The 23,405-nt window shown below is 38.1% G+C and overlaps 1 protein-coding gene across 6 annotated transcripts in view; it reads left to right on the top strand.

The window, feature by feature from the left end:
• LOC110256428 (uncharacterized) overlaps positions 1-23,405 on the top strand; it is a 1,007,420-nt gene that overhangs the window by 99,447 nt on the left and 884,568 nt on the right. The window lies entirely within an intron of this gene.

The raw sequence follows: 23,405 nt of genomic DNA, 5'->3' as shown, positions 1-23,405 counted from the left end.
GCAGGTCTGTCTTCTACTTCTGACCCTCGCAGTTTCCCCAATGCAAAATGCACTTGGAAAAGTAAGGCATGTTTCATGTAGCTAATTTAAAGTGTTAAATAGCCCTGAACTTGACACATTTGATATCTGCATCATCTTATTAATCACAACAGCCATCTGGCATCACTAAGACTTCCACAATGATACAAGGACTCAATGGATTAGACCTACATAATTTTAGAAGCTTATAGCTCTTTGTTACATGAAATTTCTTCTCTCTCAAGTATGTTTTCTGGGAAAAGGCAGTACTGGCTAAATTTACTTCTTACTTTAGTATCTATGGTGAACTGGAGGCACCGAGTTTTTCCGACCTGATCAAATAGTTCTGCTTTAAATGATTTTCTAGTTGTATGGACTTTTATAAAAAAGAGAACAAGGTATATTGCAGTAAAATTTTTCTTTTTCTTTCTGCCTTATGTAGCGGTTTATTGGGAAGTAGAGAATTCTATAACATTGAGCAAAGCTGCTGAGGAGGATTCACAACTATCATAGACTAGATGGAGTCCCTGATAATGGAGAAATGACTTTCATCTAGAAAAATGAGAAAACCAAAGTAGAATTCTAGAAGAGTCCAGGGGAAACTCATTCTGGAATTCTGAACTAGAGCATGAAATTTCCAGGGGTACCCCTGAAGACTCTATCTCAGATGTACTTACAGAGAAACTTACTTTCTTTCTTTGGGTAACAAAATGTCGCATATGATGGGATACATTAGTCTTTTAAAATAAGTGCCATGAAAGAATTTCTAGAAGAATACAAAGATAGTAATAAGTTGTCCTTAGGAATATTACCTAGAAGGTAGGGCATTCTTCTCACTACATTTTCATATCCAAAGAGCACTGAGAAGTTTGAGCCACTACTTTGAAATCATCTGAAACTCACTGGCCCCTACCTGTTGGGATATATATGATTTTGGATTCCTATTAAGCTCTGGTCAAGGAAGTTAACGTATAAAAAGAGGGAGTTCCCATCATGGCTCAGCTGTTAATGAATCTGACTAGAATCCATGAGAATGTGGGTTTGATCCCTGGCCTCAGTCAGTGGGTTAAGGATCTAGCATTGTTGTGAGCTGTGATGTAGGTCACTGACATGGCTCGGATCCCAAGTTGCTGTGGCTGTGGTGTAGGCCGGCAGTTGTAGCTCTGATTTGACCCCTAGCCTGGGAACTTCCATATGCCGTGGGTGCAGCCCTCAAAAGCAAATAAATAAATAAATAAATAAAATAAAAACATGTCCCCTTATACCAGGGTTTATTCTTAAATAAATCACCTTAATTACACCAATAACTCAAGACTCTTAGGCCAATAACAATGAACTTAATAATTACTTTAATTAACAATTTAAATGTGTGCCTATATATAAATTCTACAAAGTATACGCACAGTAAAATTCATGAGGTTAAATTTTATTTAAGAGGCTGATTAGTGTTATTTATTTTCAGCATTCCAATCAAACATGCTCACTTTATAGTGCATCCGAAGATCATTTACACCCAATGCTTCATCATTCCTAAAAGATTTTCATTCTGAGCATACTGGTGTCTGGAAAATACTCTTTTAGGGATAAAACAAAGAAAATTCCACTTAACAAATCTGTTAACTTACATTTTAATTTTTGTTAGCATTTTAGAATTTATGAAGCACTTAGCCTACATCATTTTCATAGACTCTTTTCACTAATTCTATTTGTTAGGATTTATTCAATCTTTTATATAGAATAGCATTTCCCAAGGTCACATAGCTAGGAAGTGGAGGATTCAGGGAGGAAACCGAAGACATCTTCTGGTTCTTGATTCTTCAGAAATATATTATTTTTGTTAAAGATTCTAGAGTTCTTATACATTAATTCAGCAGGAAGAACATTTTTTGGAAACATTTACTGCTTTTCCTCCGTCTCTTTTGGGTATTAAAATTCAGGAGGCATCTACTGATTCAAAGCTAAGAGGGTATAACTTTAAAAGGATTTAATAGATTTTAAGAAACACAGATTGCTCTTTGTGACAGAGAAAACTATAATGTAAACAGCCAGCATTTTTCATTTTAGCTCAGCAAGTGAAGTGAAGACTCAGATCATTTTGCCAAATACTATACCTAAAACTCAGCTGAGGGCATGTTTGCAGGTTTGTCAGAAGGAACACATTTTAAATCTCAAAATTATCGTATTTGCCATTGTTGAAAACTATAAATATTCAAAAATAACTCCTTGTAAGACTGTAATCATCATTAATATACACTGTGTGCACTTTTGTATATCATGTTGCATGTCACGAAAATGAAAACCCAAAGGACTAAAAAGTGACCTTGTGTTCATTTTCTATTGCTCTGTAACAAATTACAACAGACTTTAAACGCCACTAAGCCGTCTCATGGTTTCTGTAGATCAGAAATCTCTGCATGTACAACTCTGCTCAGGGTTTCATGGGGGCTGACATTAAGGTGCTGGTCTGTGCTGGGGTCTCATTTGCAGCTTGGGAGTGCTCGACCAGCTCATTTAGGCTATTAACAGAATTCAGTTCCTTGTGGTTATAATATGACTGAGGCCCTGCTTTTCTTGTTTACTGTTGGCTGGGGTTACTCTCAGCTCTTAGAGGCCACCTTCAGGTCCTAGCCACATGACCTCATCCAAAAGCAATTAAAGGCATGACTATCCAGCAGAAGAGCTCTCTGATGATTCCAGTCTCTCTCTTTTTTTTCTTTTTTGGCTCCTCTGTGGGATATGGAGTTCTAGGGCCAGCGATCAGATGCGGGCTGCAGCTGGGGGCAACACCAGATCCTTTAACCCACTGTTTCCAGTGGGTTGTGCCTTGAAAACCCACTGTGCCCACTGTGCCCTGAAAAAAAATCAAAGTCAAGGATGACTCAGGTATCCTGAGTACATTGTTGAAGGTCTTTCAAGTATGTACTCAGATCGAACTTACACCTGGTGCTGCAGAGATGCCATTGATCACATCATGTCACAGCAGAAACTCCCCTTCCAGTCTCTTTTAAAGACCTCACCTGATTAGAAAACCTGGGGCAGGGTGAAACTGTTTTTATTAATTTAAAGTCAACTGAGAAATTATACCTGCAAAATACTTTTTGCCATATAATACAATATAATCATGGGAGTAATATCTTATTATATTCACAGGTTCTGATGACAATCAAGATGAGGATTTATACAGCTGGGTACTCTGAGTAACAGCAGACTTTTTTTTTAAATAGCAAAACCCATAAAACTTTATTGATGGGTACAAAAAAGAAACTGGATGGGAAGACTACGTTATGAAGTACCAAGTCATACAAAATAAATCTACAAACTCAATGCAATTATTTTAAAAGAATCCAAAGACAATTTTCATGGAACTTAATAATCAGAACTTATTTTTTAAAATTACTTAATGAATCTTATTACCTTTGAAGTTGTACATTGATCATCACAACCCAATTTTATAGCATTTCCATCATAAACCCCCAGCACATCCCCCCTGCCCACCAAACTGTCTCATTTGAAAAACATAAGTTTTTCAAAGTCTGTGAGTTAGTATCTGTTCTGCAAAGTTCATTGTGTCCTTTTTTTAGATTCCACATGTAAGTGATAGCATATGATGTTGGTATCTCACTGTCTGACTAACTCCATAAGTGGCATGATAATTTCTGGGTCCATCCATGTTGCTACAAATGCCATTATTTCTTTTCTTTTAATGGCTGAGTAATGTTCCACTGTGTATATGTACCACATCTTCTTGATCCAGTCCTCTGTCGGTGGACATTTAGGTTGTTTCCATTTCTTTGCTATAGTAAATAGTGCTGTAATGAACACTGGAGTACATGTGTCTTTGCGAGTCATAGTTTTCTCTGGATAGATGCCCAGGAGTGGGATTGCTGGATCAAATGGTAATTCTATTTTTAGTTTATGAGGCATCTCCAAACTGTTTTCCACAGTGGTTGCAACAATGTTCATTCTCACCAAGAGTGTAATAGGGTTCCCTTTTCTCCACACCCTCTCCAGCATTTGTTGTCTGTAAACTTTTTTTTTTTTTTGTCTCTTTGCCTTTTCTAGGGCTGCTCCCATGACATATGGAGGTTCCCAGGCTAGGGGTCTAATCAGAGCTGTAGCCACCGGCCTATGCCAGAGCCATAGCAACTTGGGATCCAAGCTGCGTCTGTGACCTACACCACATCTCACGGCAATGCTGGATCCTTAACCTGCTGAGCAAGGCCAGGGATCAAACCTGCAACCTCATGGTTCCTAGTCAGATTCGTTAACCACTGTGCCACAATGGGGACTTCGTCTGTAGACTTTTTGATGATGGTCATCCTGGCCTGTGTAAGGTGGTACCTCATAGTGGTTTTGATTTGCATTTCTCTAATGATGAGTGATGTTGAACATATTTTCATGTGTTTTTTGGCCATCTGTATGTCTTCTTTGGAGAATTGTCTGTTTAGATCTTCTGCCCGCTTTTTGATGGGTTTGTTTGTTTTTTTGGTATTGAGTGATAGGAGGAGTTTATAAATTTTGGAGATGAATCTGTTGTCAGTTGCTTCATTTGCAAATATTTTCTTCTATTCTGTGGGTTGTCTTTTTGTTTTATTCAGGGTTTCCTTTGCTATGCAGAAACTTTTAAGTTTAATTAAGTCCTACTTGTGTATTTTTGTTTTTATTGTCATTACTCAAAGAGGTGGATCTGAGAAGATCTTGCTGTTGTTTATGTCAGAGAGTGTTTGGCCTATGTTTTCCTCCAAGAGTTTTATAGTATCTGGTCTTTTTTTTTGTCTTTTTTTTTTTTTTTTGTCTTTTTGCCTCTTCTAGGGCTGCTCCCGTGGCATATGGAGGTTCCCAGGCTAGGGGTCTAATCGGAGCTGTAGCCACTGGCCTATGCCAGAGCCACAGAAACGCAGGATCCGAGCTGCATCTGCAACCTGCACCACAGCTCACGGCAACGCTGGATCCTTAACCCACTGAGCAAGGCCAGGGATTGAACCTGCAACCTCATGGTTCCTAGTAGGATTCGTTAACCACTGCACTACTACAGGAACTCCAATATAGTATCTGGTCTTATATCTAGGTCTTTAATCCATTTTGAGTTTATTTTTATGTATGGTGTTAGGGAGTGTTCTAATTTCATTCTTTTCCATGTGGCTGTCCAGTTTTCCCAGCACCACTTTTGAACAAGCTGTCTTTTCTCCATTGTATATTCAGCACCACTTATTTAAAGGGCTACCTTTTCTCCTTTGTTGTAGATTAGTTGATGTAGGTCCATGAGTTTAATTCTGGGCTTTCTAACCTGTTCTGCTGATCTATATTTCTTTTTCTTTTTTTTTGTCTTTTTGCTATTTCTTTGGGCCGCTCCCGCGGCATATGGAGGTTCCCAGGCTAGGGGTCAAATAGGAGCTGTAGCCACTGGCCTACGCCAGAGCCACAGCAATGCGGGATCCGAGCCGTGTCTGCAACCTACACCACAGCTCACGGCAACGCCGGATCGTTAACCCACTGAGCAAGGGCAGGGATCGAATCCGCAACCTCATGGTTTCTAGTCGGATTTGTTAACCACTGCACCATGACGGGAACTCCTGATCTATATTTCTGTCTTTGTGCCAGTACCATACCGTTTTGATGACTATAGCTTTGTGGTATAGTCTGAGGTCAAGAGATGGATTCCTTCATCTCCATTTTTCTTTCTAAGGATGTCTTTTGTGCTTCCAAACAAACTTTATTTTTTTCGAGTTCTATGAAAAATGTCCTTGGTAATTTGATAGGGATTGCATTGAATCTGTAGATTGCCCTGGATAGTATAGTCATATTGACAATATTGATTTTTCCAGTCCAAGAGCATGGTATGTCATTCCATCTGTTTGTGTGATCTTTGATTTCTTTCATCAGTGTCTTATAGTTTTCAGGGTACAGGTCTTTTGTCTCTTTAGGTTTATTCCTAAGTATTTTATTCTTTCTTTTCTTGTCTTTTTTTTTTTTTTTTTTTTGTCTTTTCTAGGGCTGCGCTCGTGGCATGTGGAGGTTCCCAGGCTGGGGTCTAATCAGAGCTGTAGCCACCAGCCTACGCCATAGCAATGCCAGATCCAAGCCTCATCTGCGACCTACACCTCAGCTCATGGTAATGCTGAATCCTTAACCCACTGAGTGAGGCCAGGGCTTGAACCTGCAACCTCATGGTTCCTAGTTGGATTTGTTAACCACTAAACCATGACGAGAACTCCAGTATTTTATTCTTTCTGATGCAATGGTAAATGGGATTGTTTTTCCTAATATCTCTTTCTGATCATTCATTTTTAGTATATAGAAATGCAGTTGATATCTGTGTATTAATTTTGTATCCTGCGACTTTGCCAAATTCATGGATGAGCTCTAACAGTTTTCTGGTAGCATCTTTAGGTCTTTAGGATTTTGTCAGTATAGTATCATGTCATCTGCAAATAGTGATAGTTTTACTTTTTCCTTTGCAATTTGGATTCCCTTTATTTCTTTTTTCTTCTCCGATTGCCATTGCTTAGATTTCTAAAACTATGTTGAATAGTAGTGGTGAGAGTGGACATCCTTGTCTTGTTCCTGATCTCAGTAGGAATTCTTTCAGCTTTTCCCCATTAAGAATGATGTTAATTCTGGGTACATATATGGCCTTTAATTATGTTGAGGTAGGCTCTATGCCCACTTTCTATAGGTTTTTTTTTTTTAATATCAGAAATGGGTGTTAGATTTTGTCAAAGGCTTTTTCCGCATCTGTTGAGGGGATCGCATAGTTTTTATTCTTCAGTTTGTTAATGTGGTGTATTACCCTGATTTACTTGTGGATATTGAAAACCCTTGCATCCCTGGGATAAATCCCACTTGATCATGATTTACAATCCTTTTAGTGCATTCTTGGTTTCAGTTTGCTAGTATTTTGTTGAGGATTTTTGCATCTGTGTTCATTAGTGAAACTGGCCTGTATTCTTTTTTTGTGGTATCTTTGTCTGGTTTTGGTATCAGGGTGATGGTGGCCTTATAGAATGACTTTGGAATATCCCTTCCTTTGCAATTTTTTGGGATAGTTTCAGAAGGATAGGTGTTAGCTCTTCTCCAAATGTTTGATTTAAATTGTCTGTGAAACCATCTGGTCCTGGACTTTTGTTTGCTGTAATTTTTTTTTTCTATGGCTGGACTTGTGGCATATGGATGTTCCCAGGCTAGGGGTCTAATTGGAGCTGTAGCCGCCGTCCTATGCCAGAGATACAGCAACACCAGATATGACCTGTGTCTGTGACGTACACCACAGCTCATGGCAATGCTGGATCTTCAACCCACTGAGCAAGGCCAGGGATCGAACCTGCAACCCCATGGTTCCTAGTTGGATTCGTTAAGCACTGTGCTCTGACAGGACCTCCTGTTGGAAGGTTTTAAATCATAGTTTCAATTTCAGCACTGGTGGATGGTCTGTTCATTTTTCTATTTTTTTTGTCTTGGTTTAGTCTTGGAAGATTGTACTTTTATAAGAATTTGTTCATTTCTTCTAGGTTTTCCATTTTATTGGCGTATAGTTGCATGTAGTAGTCTCTTAAGACCCTTTGCATTTCTGTGCTGTTTGTTGTCACTTCTCTTTTTTAATTTCTCGTTTTATTGGTTTGAGTCCTCTCTCTTTTGTTCTTGATAAGTCTTGCTGAGGGTTTATCAATTTTGTTGATCTTTTCAAAGAAACAGCTTTTAGTTTCATTGATCTTTTCTATGGTTTTCTTCATTTCGATTTCATTGATTTCTGCTCTGCTATGTATGATTTCTTTCCTTCTGGTAACTTTGGGCCTTGTCTGTTCTTTTCTCTAGCTGCTTTGTATGTAAAGTTAGCTTTTTTATTGGAGCTTTTTCTTGTTTCCTGAGGTGGGCTTGTATTGCTATAAACTTTCCTCTTAGAATGGCTTTTGCTGCATCCCATAGGTTTTGGAGTGTCGTATCTTTTTTGTCATTTGCGTCTAGGTATTTTTTAATTTCCTCTTTGATTTCTTCAGTGATCCATTTGTTGTTTCATAGCACGTTGTTTAGTCCCCACGTGTTTGTGTTTTTTGCAGTTTTTTTCTTGTTGTTGATTTCCAGTTGTATAGCGTTGTGGTTGCCAAAGATGCTTGATGTGATTTCAATTTTCTTAAAGTTACTGAGGCTTGATTTGTGGCCCAGAATGTGATCAATCCTAGAGAATGTTCCATGTGCACTTGAGAAGAATGTGTATTCTTTTGCTTTTGGGTGGAATGTCCTATAACTAACTATCTATTAAGTCCATCTGGTGTAATGCTTCATTCAGGGCCTGTGTTTCCTTATAGATTTTGTCTGTATGATCTGTCCATTGTTGTAAGTGGGGTGTTAAAGTCCCCCACTATGATTGTGTTATTGTCTGTTTGTCCTTTTAAGGTTGTTACTAGTTGCCTTATATATTGAGGTGATCCTATGTTTTGTGCATATATATTTACAATTGTTACATCTTCTTCTTGGATTGATCCTGTGATCATTATGTAATGTCCTTCTTTGTATCTTATAGTGTTCTTTATTTTAAGGTCTCTTTTGTGTTATATGATCATTTCTACTCCAGCTTTCTTTTGAGTCCCTTTTCCCTGGAATGTTTTCTTCCATCTTCTCATTTTCAATTTGTATGTGTCCCTAGAAGCAAAGTGGGTCTCTTGAAGACAGCATATATATGGGTCTTGTTTTTGTATCCATTCAGTCAGCCTATGTCTTTCGGTTTGGGCATTTAGTCTATTTACATTTAAGGTAATTATTATGTGTGTTCTTATTTCCATTTTATTAATTGCTTTGGATTTGTTTTCATTGCTCTTTTTTCTTCCTTCTTCTCTTATTCTCTCTTCTTGTGGTTTGATGACTATCTTTAGTGTTGTATTTAAGTTGATTTTTCTTATTTGTTTGTGTATCAATTATAGATTTTTGGTTTGAAGTTACCCTGAAGTTTTGGTATTGGAGCATATATACATATATATATATGTATACTAGATTGTTTTAAGTTGTTGGCTCTTAATTGCTCGTGCATCTGCAGTGTCCTGGATTTTACTCTCCTCTTCTCATGATTTCTGATTTTGGTGGCATGATTGTGCATGGATGATTTTGTATCTTTACTGTATATATGCCTTTACTGGTGAGCCTTGTCATTTGTGGTATTAATGTTTCTGGTTGTGGCCTTTTCTTTTCTGCCTAGAGAAGTTCCTTTAGTATTTGTTGTAAAGCTGGTTTAGTGTGGCTGAATTCTCTTAGCTTTTGCTTATCTGTGAAACTTTTGTTTTCTCCTTCAAATCTGAATGAGAGCCTTGCTGGTTAAAGTAATCTTGGGTGAGGTTTTTTTCCTTTCATCACATTAAGTGTATCATGCCACTCTCTTCTGGCCTACAGAGTTTCTGCTGAAAAATTTGCTGATAACTTTATCAGGGTTACCTTGTATGTTGTTTGTTTCTTTTCCTTAGCTGCTCTCAGTATTTTCTTTTTGTCTTCAGTTTTGGTCAGTTTGATTAATGTGTCTTGGGGTGTTCCTCCTTGGGTTTATTTTATGTGGTACTCATTTTGCTTCCTAGATTTGAGTGAGTGTTTCCTTTCTCATGTTATGGAATTTTTTGGATATTCTCTCTTTGAATATTTTTTCTGTCCCTTTCTCTCTCTCTTCTCCTCTCTTACCCCTCTAATATGGATGTTGGTGAGTTTAACATTGTTCCAGAATTCTCTTAGAATGTATTCATTTCTTTTCAATATTTTTTTTCTCTTTTCTTTATGCATCAGTGATTTCCACTAATCTGTCCTCCACCTTGCTTATTCGTTCATCTGCCTCCTGTATTCTGCTCTTGGTTGCTTCTAATGAATTTTTTATTTCAGTTACTGTATTTTGCATATCTGCTTGCTCAAGTTTTAAATCCTGTGTTTCTTTGCTCAGTGTTTGCTGTAAATTATCAGTCTTTGCTTCCAGTTTATTTCCAATGTCTTTCATCATCTTCAGCATCATCAGTGTAAAGTCTTTTCCCTGGAGGCTGATAATCTCCAGATCAGATAGCTGTTTTTCTGTGTTTTTAACTTGCTCCCTTATCTGAGTCATAATTCTCTGCATTTTCATTTTTGTAGGTTTTTGTTGTGGTCTCCTTTTTGCAGACAGTGGAGTTGTAGCCTCTCTTACTTCTGACATCTGCCCCCCCACCTTGTGGCTGATGTTGGTACAGGGGCTTTCTGTAGGCTTCCTGATGGGAGGGACTGGTGCTTGCCCACTGGTAGGGGGTTCTGATTCCTATTCCTCTGGTGGGTGGGGCTTTGTCTCTGGGTGTGATTAGAGGCAGCTCTGTGCCTGGGAGTTCTTTAGACCTCCTGTTTAGGGATGGTTGGGGCTGTGATCCCACCTGGATTAATGTTTGGCCTAGGGCTTCTCAGGGCTGATGGGTGGGGCCAGATTTTCCCGAGACCTTTGCCTCCCTTTTCCTTCCCTTACAATGAGCCGTAGTCACCCTGTGTTTTCCCAGGAGGTCCTCCAAGAACTTTAGTCAGGTCTGCCTCAGATTCCTATGGAACCTCTGCTTTTCCCTGGGACCCAGTGCACATGAAAGTCTATGTGCACCTTTTAAAAATGGGGTCTCCATTTTCCCCAGTCCTGTGGAGCTCCTGCGCACAAACCCCAGTGGTCTTCAGTGCCAGGTGTTCCTGGGCCCTTTCTCCTATCCCCCAGGTTCCGAGGCGTGGGGACCTCACATGGTACTCAAAACTCTCATTCCTGGGTTCCCATTGTGGTGCAGTGGAAATGAATCTGACTAGGAATCATGAGGTTGCAGGTTCATTCCCTGGCCTCGCTCAGTGGGTTAAGGATCCGGCATTGCTGTGCGCTGTGATGTAGGTTGCAGACATGGCTTGGATGTGTTGCTATGGCTGTGGTGTAGGCCATCAGCTGTATCTCTGATTTGACCGCTATCCTGGGAACCTCCATATGCTGCAGGTGCAGCCCTAAAAAGCAAAAAACAAACAAACAAACAAAAAAAGAAATGAAATAAAACAAAAAAACCTCTCATTCCTGTAGGTGATTCTCTGTGATACGTTAATCTCCAGTCTGTGGGCTTCCCACCTGGTGGGTGTGGGGTTGCTTATACTGCATAATCGAACCTCCCACTGCTTTGATGTGGCCTCCTCTTTGTCTTCTGGAGTAGGATATCTTTTGGAAAGTTTCCAGTCCATTTGGTTGAAGGTTGTTCACCATTTGGTTGTAATTCTGTTGTTTTTATGAGAGAAGGTTAACTCTCATCTTTCTGTTCCACCATCTTAGTCCTGTCTCCCTGAGGAGCAGGAGTCTTATGAGATATTTTCAAAACCTATCACAGACCTCTAGGCTCAAGTATAGCCATTATAAAGAATTTTATCCTCTACTTAAAAATTTATTTCTGAAAAATGGTGCCAGTCTCCTGGTAATAGCATTCTGAGTTTTCTTGGGAATTTTTTCTTCCTTACCTCTCTCCCTTTTTCAATACTGCAGTGTTATTCTCCATAGGAAGTATATATCATAATGATGACCAATCAACATATTGTATCCCCTTAATAGTAATTTACCTAGGTAAGAGACACATGACAAGAGGATACTAATTAGAGTGGTATCTGGAAGTTTGCGTGGAATTACTAGATATTCTAAGTATTCTCTTTCCTCTGAGAGTATTTGATGTGGGATGAGATAATGCTGGATTGCCTGGCAGCTGCCCTATTAGACATGTCTGAAAGTTAATTCTCCAGTGGAAAAAAAAATCAAAGTCAAGGATGACTCAAGTGTCCTAATTACTTATTTATTTATTTATTTATTTTGGTATTTTTAGGGGCACACCAGGATATGGAGGTTCCCAGGCTGAGGGTCAAATCAGAGCTGTAGCAACTGGTCTACACCACAGCCACAGCAATGCCAGATCTGGGCCACATCTGTGACCTATGCTATACCTCACAGCAACACCAGATCCTTAACCCACTGAGCAAGGCCAGGGATCAAACATGTGTCATCATGGATGCTAGTCAGATTTGTTTCTGCTGAGTTACAACAGGAACTCCCTGATGACATTTTTGAAGGTCTTTGAAGTGTGTACTCAGATATGCTTTGTTTCAGTTATGTGAGCCATTATTAGAATTACTACTACTGCTATTATTACTGCTATCGCTGATAGCATTGTTATTGCTGTTACTCAGATTAAATCAGTTTCTTTAATTGCATCTCAACAACTCAAAGATTTCATATGTCTACAATTTTCTGAGGAAAATAAAGTTAGACACAAGGTGTAGGTGTTAAACACATGTAAACATACTCAACATCACTCCTAATCAGCAAAATGCAAATGAAAACCGCAGTTAGATGTCACTTCACACTTATCAGAATGGCTATTATCAAAGAGAAAATAAATAAAAAGTGTTGTTGAGGGTGTGGAGAAAAGGGAACTCATGCACTGTTGGTGAGAATATAAATTGGTACAGCCGTTATGGAAAACAGTATGGAGGTTCCTCAAAAATTAAAAATATAGAACTATCATGCAATCTAGCAATTGAAAATATGGATTTTTTCTGAAGAAATTCACTAATTCAAAAAGATGTAAGTATCCTTATGTTCATTGGAGCCTTATTTACAATAGCCAAGATATGGAAACAACCTAAGTGCCCACTGACAGATGAACATATAAAGAATATGCAATGATAATCCTAGCTATTACAAAATCTGAGATGCTTAACCAGTTTCTAACTATTAGCACAATGAGCCACAATGATGCATGTAGAATTCAAGAGAAATACCACTGCAAGAACCTAAGAATTTTTCTTCCAGTGTTGTTATTTTATAGATGAGGGCACTGAGAGCTAGCAAATAAATAATTGATTTATTTATTCAACCAGTTTTAAGTGGTTGACTTGGGACTAATGGATACTAGAGTATCTGACCTTAGCGATGTTTTTCTTATTATGTTGCCTCTTTAAACATTTTCCACTTTTATAGTCTAATATATATTTTGTTATGAATTTAATTTTTATATAGACTTCGTCTTTCTAGATGTGATGGATTGTTTTTAGATGGAAGCCTGGAGTTAGGTGTCATATGTTTCCCATAGTGTACATGCTCAAAATATTTGTTTTGTTGAAAGCATATTCCTTTTTTATCATTTATATATATATATTTTTTTCCCCCCTGTGGTATAGCATGGTGACCCAGTTACACATGCATGTATACATTCTTTTTTCTCACATTACTTGTTCCATAATAAGTGACTAGACAAAATTCCCAGTGCTACACAGCAGAATCCCATTGCTAATCCATCCCAAAGGCAACATTCTATTTGGGGCATCTTTTTATCCCAAGCTCCCAGTCCCTCCCACTCCCTCCCCTTCTCCCTTTGCAACCACAAGTCTATTCTCCAACTCCATGATTTTCTTTTCTGTGGAAAATTTCCTTTTTTCTGTATATTAGATTCCAGATGTAAGCAATATCATATGGTATTTGTCTTTCTCTTTCTGTCTTATTTCAACAGGATGAGAGTCTCTAGTTCCATACATGTTGCTGCAAACGCTGCAAACGGCGTTATTTTGTTCTTTTTTACGGCCGGGTAGTATTCCATTGTGTATGTATACCACATCTTCCTAATCCAATCATCTGTCAATGGACATTTGGGTTGTTTCCATGTCTTAGCTATTGTGAACATTGCTGCAATGAACATGCGGGTGCATGTGTCTTTTTCAAGGAAACTTCTGTCCAGATATATGCCCAAGAGTGGGATTGCGGGGTTGTATGGTAGTTCTATGTATAGTTTTCTCAAGTACCTCCATACTGTTCTCCATAGTGGTTGTACCAGCTTACATTCCCACCAATAGCACAGGAGGGTTCCCTTTTCTCCATACCCAGTCCAACATAATGTTCTTTGTGTACTTATTAATGATGGTCATTCTTACTGGTGTGAGGTGATATCTCATGGTAGTTTTGATTTGCATTTCTCTATCAGCGATGTTGAGCATTGTTTCAAGTGCTTGTTGGCCATCTGTATATCTTCCTTGGAGAAATGTCTATTCAGGTCCTTTGCCCATTTTTCCATTGGGTTGTTGGCTTGTTTGCTGTTGAGTTGTATAAGTTGTTTGTATATTTTAGAGATTAGGCCCTTGTCAGTTTCATCATTTGAAACTATTTTATCCTATTCTATAAGCTGTATTTTTGTTTTCTTTTGGGTTTCCTTTGCTGTTCAAAAGCTTTTCGGTGTGATTAGGTCCCATTGGTTTATTTTTGCTTTTATTTCCGTTGCTTTGGGAGGCTGACCTGAGAAAACATTTCTAAGGTTGATGTCAGAGAATGTTTTGCCTATGTTCTCTTCCAGGAGTTTGATGGTGTCTATATTTAAGTTTTTCAGCCATTTTGAGGTTATTTTGGTGCATGGTGTGAGGGTGTGTTCTAGTTTCATTGATTTGCATGCTTTTGTCCAGGTTTCCCAGCAAGACTTGCTGAAAAGACTGTCTTTTTCCCATTTTATCTTCTTGCCTCTTTTGTCAAAGATTAATTGACCAAAGGTGTCTGGGTTTATTTCTGGGTTCTTTATTCTGTTCCATTGCTGTGTATGTCTGTTTTGGTACCAGTACCACACTGTCTTGATGACTGTGGCTTTGTCATATTGCCTAAAGGCTTGGAGAGTTATGCCGCCTGCTTGGTTTTTGTTCTTCAGGATTGCTTTGTCAATTCTGGGTCTTTTGTGGTTCCATATAAATTTTTGGATTGTTGTAGTTCTGTGAAAAATGTCATGGGTAATCTGATAGGTATTGCATTGAATCTGAAGATTACTTTGGGTAGTATGGCCATTTTTACAATATTAATTTTTCCAAACCAGGAGCTTGGAATATCTTTCCATTTCTTTACATCTTTTCTTTCTTTCTTTCTTTTTTCTTCTTTTTGTCTTTTTGCCATTTTTTGGGCTGCTCCCATGGCATATGGAGTTTCCCAGGCTAGGGTCTAATTGGAGCTGTAGCAGCCAGCCTATACCAGAGCCACAGCAACGTGGGATCTGAGCCGCGTCTGCAACCTACACTCTACAGCTCACGGCAACACCGGATCCTAAACCCACTGAGCAAGGCCAGGGATCGAACCCATAACCTCATGGTTCCTAGTCAGATTCGTTAACTTCTGAGCCATGACGGGAGCTCCTACATCTTCTTTAATTTCCTTTATTAATGTTTTATAGTTCTCAGCATATAAGTCTTTAACCTCCTTGGTCAGGTGTATTTTCTCAGGTATTTGATTTTTTGGGGTGCCATTTTAAAAGATATTTCTGTATTCCTTTTCTAATATGTCATTGTTAGTATACAGAAATGTGACTAATTTCTGAATGTTAATCTTATGTCCTGCTATTTGCTGAATTTGTTGATCAGTTCAAGTAGTTTTTGGGTTGAGTCCTTACGGTTTTCTGTATGTAGTATCATGTTATCTGCATACAGTGACAGTGTTACTTCTTCTCTTCCTATTTGGATGCATTTCATTTCTTTTATTGTCAGATTGCTGTGGCTAGGACTTCCAGTACTATGGTGAATAACAGTGGTGAGAGTGGGTATCTTTGTCTTGTTCCAGATTTTAGTGGGAAATCTTTCATCTTTTCTCCATTGAGTATTACATTTGCTGTGGATTTGTCATAAATGGCAAATTATGATTATGTTAAGGAATGTTCCCTCTATTCCCACTTTGGTAAGAGTTTTTATCATGAAGGGATGTTGGACTTTGTCAAATACTTTATCTGCATCTATGGAGATGATCATGCAGTTTTTAACTTTTCTTTTGTTAATGTGATGTATGACATTGATTGATTTGTTTACATTGAACCATCCTTGTTAACCCTGTGATGAATCCCACTTGGTCGCAGTATATGATCTTTTTTATAAGTTTTTGGATTCAGTTGCCTAGAATTTTGTTGAGAATTTTTGCATCTAAATTCATCAAAGATATTGGTCAATAGTTTTCTTTTTTGGCGGTATCTTTCTCTGGTTTTGGAATTAGGGTGTTGGTGGTGTCATAGAATGTCTTTGGGAGTATTCCTTCTTCTTCAACCTTTTCAAAAAGTTTAAGGAGGATAGGTATAAGTTCCTCTTTGTGTGTTTAGTAGAATTCTCCTGTGAAGCCATCTGGTCCTGGACTTTTATTTGTAGGGAGTGTTTTTATGACATATTCCATTTCATTTCTAGTGATCTGTCTGTTCAGTTGATCTATTTCTTCTTGATTCCATTTTGGCAGGCTGTAAGTCTCTAGAAAGATGTCAATTTCTTCTAGGTTGTCGAATTTGTTGGCATATAGTTGTTGATAGTATTCTTTTATGGTTTTTTTGTATTTCTCTAGTATCCATTGTGATTTCTCCTTTTTCATCTCTTATTTTGTTGTTTTTTTTTTTGGGGGGGGGTGGTTTTCCTCTCCTCTTCTTGGTGAGTCTAGCCAGAGGTTTGTCTATTTTGTTTACCTTTTCAAAGAACCAGCTCTTGGTTTGATTGATTTTGTCTATTTTTTTTTGAATCTCTATTTTATTGATTTCCTCTTTGATCTTTTTTTTTTTTTTTTTTTTTTTTTTTTGCTATTTCTTGGGCCGCTTCTGCAGCATATGGAGGTTCCCAGGCTAGGGGTCGAATCGGAGCTGTAGCCGCCGGCCTACGCCAGAGCCACAGCAGCGCACGATCTGAGCCGCGTCTGCAACCTACACCACAGCTCACGGCAACGCCGGATCATTAACCCACTGAGCAAGGGCAGGGACCGAACCCGCAACCTCATGGTTCCTAGTCGGATTCGTTAACCACTGTGCCACAACGGGAACTCCTTCTCTTTGATCTTTATAATTTCCTTCCTTCTGCTGACTTTAGGTTTTGCTTGTTCTTCTTTTACCAATTCATTTAGGTGAAGGGTTAAGTTGTTGATTTGAGATCTTTCTTCTTTTTTGAGGAAGGCCTATGTTGCTATTGACTTCTCTCTGAGCACTGCTTTTGCAGCATCCCATGGATTTTGAGTGGTTTGTCTTATCATTTGTCTCGAGGTATTTTTTAATTTCCTTCTTGATTTCCTCACTGACCCATTGGTTTTTTAGTAGCATGTTGTTTAGTCTCCATGTGGTAGGTTTTTCTCACTTCTTTTCCTGTAGTTGATTTCTAGTTTCATGCCATTGTGGTCAGAGAAGATACTTGAAATAATTTCTATATTCTTAAATTTGTTGAGGTTAGTGTGGTGCCCCAGAGTGTGCTCAGTTCTTGAGGATCTTCCATGTGCACTTGAGAAGAATGTATATTCTGATTTTTTTGGATGCAATGTCCTGAAAATATCGATTAAGTCTAAGTTTTCTATTGTTTTCTTTAGAATCTCTGTTGCTTTATTGATTTTCTCCCTGGGGAATCTGTCCATTGATGTGAGTGGGGTGTGAAAGTCTCCTACTATGATTGTATTCCCATCAATGTCTCCTTTTATGTCAGTTAATATTTGTTGTAGGTATCTGGGTGTTCCTATATTAGGGGTATATATATTGACGATTGTAATATCCTCTTCTTGTATGGATCCTTTAACCATTCAATAGTGTCCTTCTTTGTCTTTCTTGATGGCCTTTGTTTTAAAGTCTATTTTGTCTGATATGAGTATTGCAACTCCTGGTTTCCTGTCTTGTCCATTGTCATGAAATATCTTTTCCCATCCCCTCACTTTCAACCTATAAGTGTCCTTTGCTCTAAGGTGAGTCTCTTGTAGGCAGCAGATTGAAGATTTTTACTTTTTTATCCAATCTGCCACTCTTTGTCTTTTGATTGGAGCATTTAGTCCATTAACATTTAAGGTGATTATTGATAGCTATGTGTTTATTGCCATTTAAAACCTTGTTTTCATGTTGATTCTATGTTTCTCTTTTCTTCCTTTCTTTTTTTGATTGGATGATTTCCACTCATTTTATGTTTGAATACTTTTCTTTTCAGTTTTTGTGAATGTAATGTTCAGGCTAAAGCAAGCAGATATAGGAAGGTGTTAACATACTTAAAAAATAGGGCAACCACAAATCAAAACCGAACATTACATTCACAAAAACTGAGAACATATTATTTAGTATAAATACTCTGTGCCAGCCCTCCTGCCTCCATCACAGAGACCCTAATTGGGAGCGCAGGAACAGTGGAGTTGCTCTCATAGCTTTCTGTCCTGCTATTCATCAGAATCTTTAATCAAATCGTGGTGCCATTTTCTCTTCAGTATCTCTTTTCTAATACTATATTATAGGTTTGTGTACACTTAAGGAAGTCTTTTTTGTTTTAGAAATTTTTGTGTTCCCAATATTTAGAATCTGACACTGAATAGATGCTCCACGTGTGGTTGCTGAAAGAAGGAAAGAAGAGCGAGTTTCAAAGATGCTCACTCCAGAACCTAGGTGTGTTTTTACAAAAGTTGAATCACTGTGTTACCATATTTGTTGCTTTGTTTTTGCTTTTTAGAGCCACATGCCAAATGGGTATGAAGTAGTTCTCTATTTTTGTTTTATAATGTATTTTATTCATTTTGTAATGTGGACATTCCCAGGCTAGGGGTCCAATCGGAGGTACAGCTGCTGGCCTACACCTTAGGCACTGCAACGTGGGATCCAAGCTATGTCTGTGTCTTACACCACAGTTCATGGCAATGCCAGATCCTTAACCCACTGAGTGAGGCCAGAGATCAAACCTGCATCCTCATGGATCCTAGTCAGGTTCATTAACTGCTGAGCCATGAAAGGAACTCCTACCATATTTGTTTTTGGTAATTTTTCTTTCTTTCTCCCTTTCTCCCTTCCTCCCTCCCTCCCTCTCTTCCTCCCTTCCCTCTTTTCTTTCTTTCTAGCCTGATCCTACAGCTTGCAGATATTCCCTGGCCATGGATCGAACCCATGCCATAGCAGTGACCCAAGCCACATCAGTGACAACAGCAAAATCCATAACCCACTGAGCCACCAGGGAACTCTGATAATTTTTCTATTGTGGTAAAATATATGTAACAATAGATTGACCCTTTTAATCATTTAAAGCATGCATTTCAGTGACATTAAATATATTTATTTTGTTGTGTGACCATTACCACTATCCATCTCCAGTACATTTTTATCATTCCATGTTGAGATTTTGCACCCATTAAAAAATAAATTCCTATTCCCCTCCCCCAGCTTCTCGTAATAATTGTTCTACTTTCTGTCTCTATGAATTTGACTATTTTAGGCATGTCATATAAGTGGAATCATACAATATTTATTCTTTGTGTCTGGCTTATTTCACTTAGCACTGTGTCTTCAAGGCTTATTCTTGTATCAGAATTTCATTCTTTTGTTCCTTTCTTTGGATGAATAACATGTATATGACACATTTTTATATATTCGTCCATCAATGGACTTTTTTTTTTTTTTTTTGGTTTTTAGGGCTGCATGTGTGGCACATGGAAGTTCCTGGGCTAGCGGTTGAATTGAGCTGCAGCTGACAGCCCATGTCACAGCTATTGCAATGTGGGATCTGAGCCTCACTTGCTACCTACACCACAGGTCACAACACTGGATCCTTAACCCACTGAACAAGGCCAGGGATTGAACCCACATTCTCATAGATACTAGTGGGGTTCATGACCTGCCGAGCCACAATGGAAACTCCCCATGAATGGACATTTTTGATGTTTTGGCTTTTTGGCTCTTATGAATAGTCCTGCTTTCAGTTCTTTTGTACGTATATCCAGAAGTGAAGTTGATGGCTCATATCTAATTTTATGTTGAATTTTTTTTTAAGGAAAACATATACTCTTTTCTCTAGTAGCTGTATCATTTTATCTTCTCATAAAAAATGCACAAGTGTTCCCAGTATCCCGGCCAACATGCTTTCTTGTTTTTTGCTAATAGTCATTCAAATGGGTATGAAGTAGTTTCCTATTTATTTTTGTTTTATAATGTATTTTGTTCATTTTGTAATATTTTATGCTTTGTAACAACATATAACTAAATATTCCTAAATGAGACTGTTTTCATGCCTTTGGTGGCATAGTATTCTATCATATAGCCACATATAATGCATCTAATAATTTATTGGTAGACATGTATGTTATGTGCATATTCTAGACTCTATTCTGACTTTTTCCTATCTTAAATCTGATTTTGTAAGAAGGCCTATTGTGCTCTTCCTTTTTGTCCCAAGGAGTGAATGGTATACATGTGTGGGGATGTGTGTGAGTGTGTGTCTGTGCGCTTGTGTTGTTGGCAGGTGTAGAGTGGGTGGTGATGGTGACAATTTTAGCCACTTGCTTCAGACTTCTTTAAATTGTTCATATTTTGGGATTTAAGATACACATTTTATGATGAAAGTGTTAATTATCTTTCATATGAAATTTCCATTGTCTTTCTTTTTAAATTATAATGTTTAATTTGGTACTTTCTCAGTTGGGTTCTTTGGGAAATGAACTGCAGAGATGCACACAGGAGATTTATAGGGAAGTGGTCCCAGCAACAATATCTGGGAGTGAATGAATGTGTCTCATTGCTTCCAGGCCACGTTCTTTTCCTTCATTTCTCCTCTTCCATCAAATGAAATTCAGCCCTATTGCTTCATGAAAGATTTTGGAAAACAGAAGTTGTTAAGAGAAATTTACATGCTAGGACACACAATTTTGGTTCTTTTCTATAAGGAGGAATAAGAAAAACATACAAAATCACTCCCAGTTCTTCATCAATGAGAACAAAACAATAAAATACAGATTAATGTCTCAAATTATCCTGCCACAATTGAAACTTGGTAATCATATTAGCTGACATCTATTAAGTGAATAGACTCTACCAGGCACTATTCTTAGGTTCTTGCTTTTCTTTTTTCTGCTGTGCCTGCAGCATGTGGAAGATCCTCAGCCAGGAATTGAACTTGCACCATAGCAGTAACCAGAGCCACAGCAGTAATAACACTGGATCCTTAACCCACTGAACCACTGGTGAATTCTGGTTCTTTCTTTTCTTAATTCTTTAATTCTTAAAAAACCTCATGTAGAAGAGTTACACTCATTTAATATATGAGGATGCTAAGGTTTGAAAGGTTAATAACCTGTGCTAAACCACTGACCTGAGCTAGTGAATGGTAGAGCCAAGAGTTAAACTCCAGGCAGCTGATTCAAAGATTTCTGCTTGTAAACATTTTGGTATATTGTTTTTCATATTAGCCAAAAACATACCTGCTATAATCAAAGAAAGATTCTGAGGGTATATATGAGCTGCATTTTGGATGTAGCTCATACATTGAGAATTAAGACCATTCTCACTTGAGTTTGCATTGGACCTTTGGAAGTGTTCTAATTATATTACTCTGCTAGAGAAATATATTTTAGTTTTATGTTTTAACCTTCCACTGATACCTTTGTAAGATGAAACCTTTGCCTCACTATAATGTTTGTTCGTGGTTTATAGAGAGAGATGAGGGACCAAAGTGGAGATTATGTATCTATATCTATTTATAGAGATATCAATCTGCCCATTTATCATTATAAACTATTTCAATGAAATTATCTTAGCTATTGGCCACCTAATTCTTTCTCTGTCACCATAAACTAAGTGAATCTACTTGATAAGAATCACATACTCTTATGCTCAAAATTCTTTTCAGAATTGACTAGAGCTATCACATTAAAAAATGTCAGAGTTAGGAGTGACTCTTATTCTGCTTACATTTTTGCAATGTCTCCTTAGATGATTTCTGTTTTCAGGATGGAAGGATAGATTATGAAAAAAAAGAAAAGCACTAGAAGGTTTATTGAGACCATGTGTTTCTATATATATTGTATATAAATTGCTTGGCACAATGCAGGAACTCATTAAACATTAGTTAACTTCTGTGCCTTCCCTAGAAATGTACTTCCCACTATGTTGTATACCGGAAACTAGCAGAATATTGCAAATCAACTATATTTAAAAAAAACAAGAGAAAGGATTCTTGGGATTCAGAGATTTACAACATACTTTTCTGTTGGATTTTGTCAGTTATATTCTCTCTTGCTTCTCTGTTCCTTTGTTCAACATGTGGTTTGCTGTAACCTTGGTAGAGACTGTGTAAGGACAAGTTCAGGTCTATAAAGCGGTCTCTAGTGCCTACTGGGTTTTCTCCCATTATTTACTACTTCCACAGGTGATTGAAAGTTGTGGCTGGTCACAGGGATTCGTCAAGGTTACTGGGATGTCGTTCACTCAGCTGGGAAGGTCTTTGTGTTCCTCTGACTTATTCTGGCTGTTTATGTCACCTTATAGCTGGAAGCTTGTCTTATTCTGTCCATTAGCATAAAGGTGTTCAGAGTTAATGATGAGTAAACAATATGCATTTATGCATTTTACAGGTAATTACCTTTCTTGTGCTTCTTAGGTGGAATAATCTGACTGTGCTCACAACTATTATTTGAATACATTTTAAAAAATTGCTTTGGTCATTATTTCAGGTACTTGTAAAGTTGCTCCCTAAGAAACCTGCTAAAAGGTCTGTGCATTTAGATTCATAGCAGTGCTTCTGGGCATTCTCCTATTTGAGAAAAACATAAATACCTGCCAAGGTGCAATGGGCAGTTTTAGAAAAGTAATGATCACTCTGTTCCAATCAGTCTTACGGAAGTCTACTGTTTAATTCTCTGGTCAGAAGCAACTGCATACAGAAGACACAGATAATTCCTCAGGCGTGAAAGACTGCTTCCTAACAACCCTGCGCCATTGAGTGGATCCCATTTGCATGAAAAGACTTAGGTGCTTGGCTTTCTCTATATTGCTTGTATGGCTCTATTAGGAAAGCAGTACAGCACTGTGTTTAAAAGCAGTGATTTTGACCTTATGTAAAACAGGGCAAATCCTGCCTCTCTATACTGTGTGATATCAGTCAAACCTCTTAAGTGCTTTGAATTTCAGCTTCCTCATCTATTTGGTCCATAATTCAGTGTCATCTTGCAAGTTATATGACCAACTCTTAGACACAGATGGCTACACAGTAAACTCTTTAAAAAAAAGTTTTTTTTTTCTTTTGATGGCCCCACGTGTGGCATATGGAAGTTCCTACGCCAGGGGTCAAATTGGAGTTTCAGCTGAGGCCTATGGCACAGTCATGGCAACACTGGATCTGAGCTGCATCTGCGACCTATGCCACAGTTTGTGGCACCGTTGGATCCTTAATCTACTGAGTGAGGTGAGGGATTGAACCCACATCTTCATGGAGACTATGTTATGTCCTTAATCTACTGAGCCACAGTGGGGGCTCCTACACAGCAAACTCTTATGTGGCCCGACTATTAAGACTAATTTTCCATTTTCATCTTCAAAACTATTCTACAGTTGTCTCAAATGTGTTTTAAGTTCTACACTAGAATGTAAATACCTGTAGCTTCAAGTAGATGTTCAATATGGATTATGTCCCTAGAAGGG

This window comes from Sus scrofa, chromosome 13 (assembly GCF_054392235.1).
Source record: "Sus scrofa isolate SSC_HxYL_T2T_F1_AM1 chromosome 13, Sscrofa_HxYL_maternal_Yorkshire_Landrace_v2.0, whole genome shotgun sequence".
In the NCBI taxonomy this organism is placed as follows: Eukaryota; Metazoa; Chordata; class Mammalia; order Artiodactyla; family Suidae; genus Sus; species Sus scrofa.
This window is presented reverse-complemented; position numbering and strand designations above follow the sequence as displayed.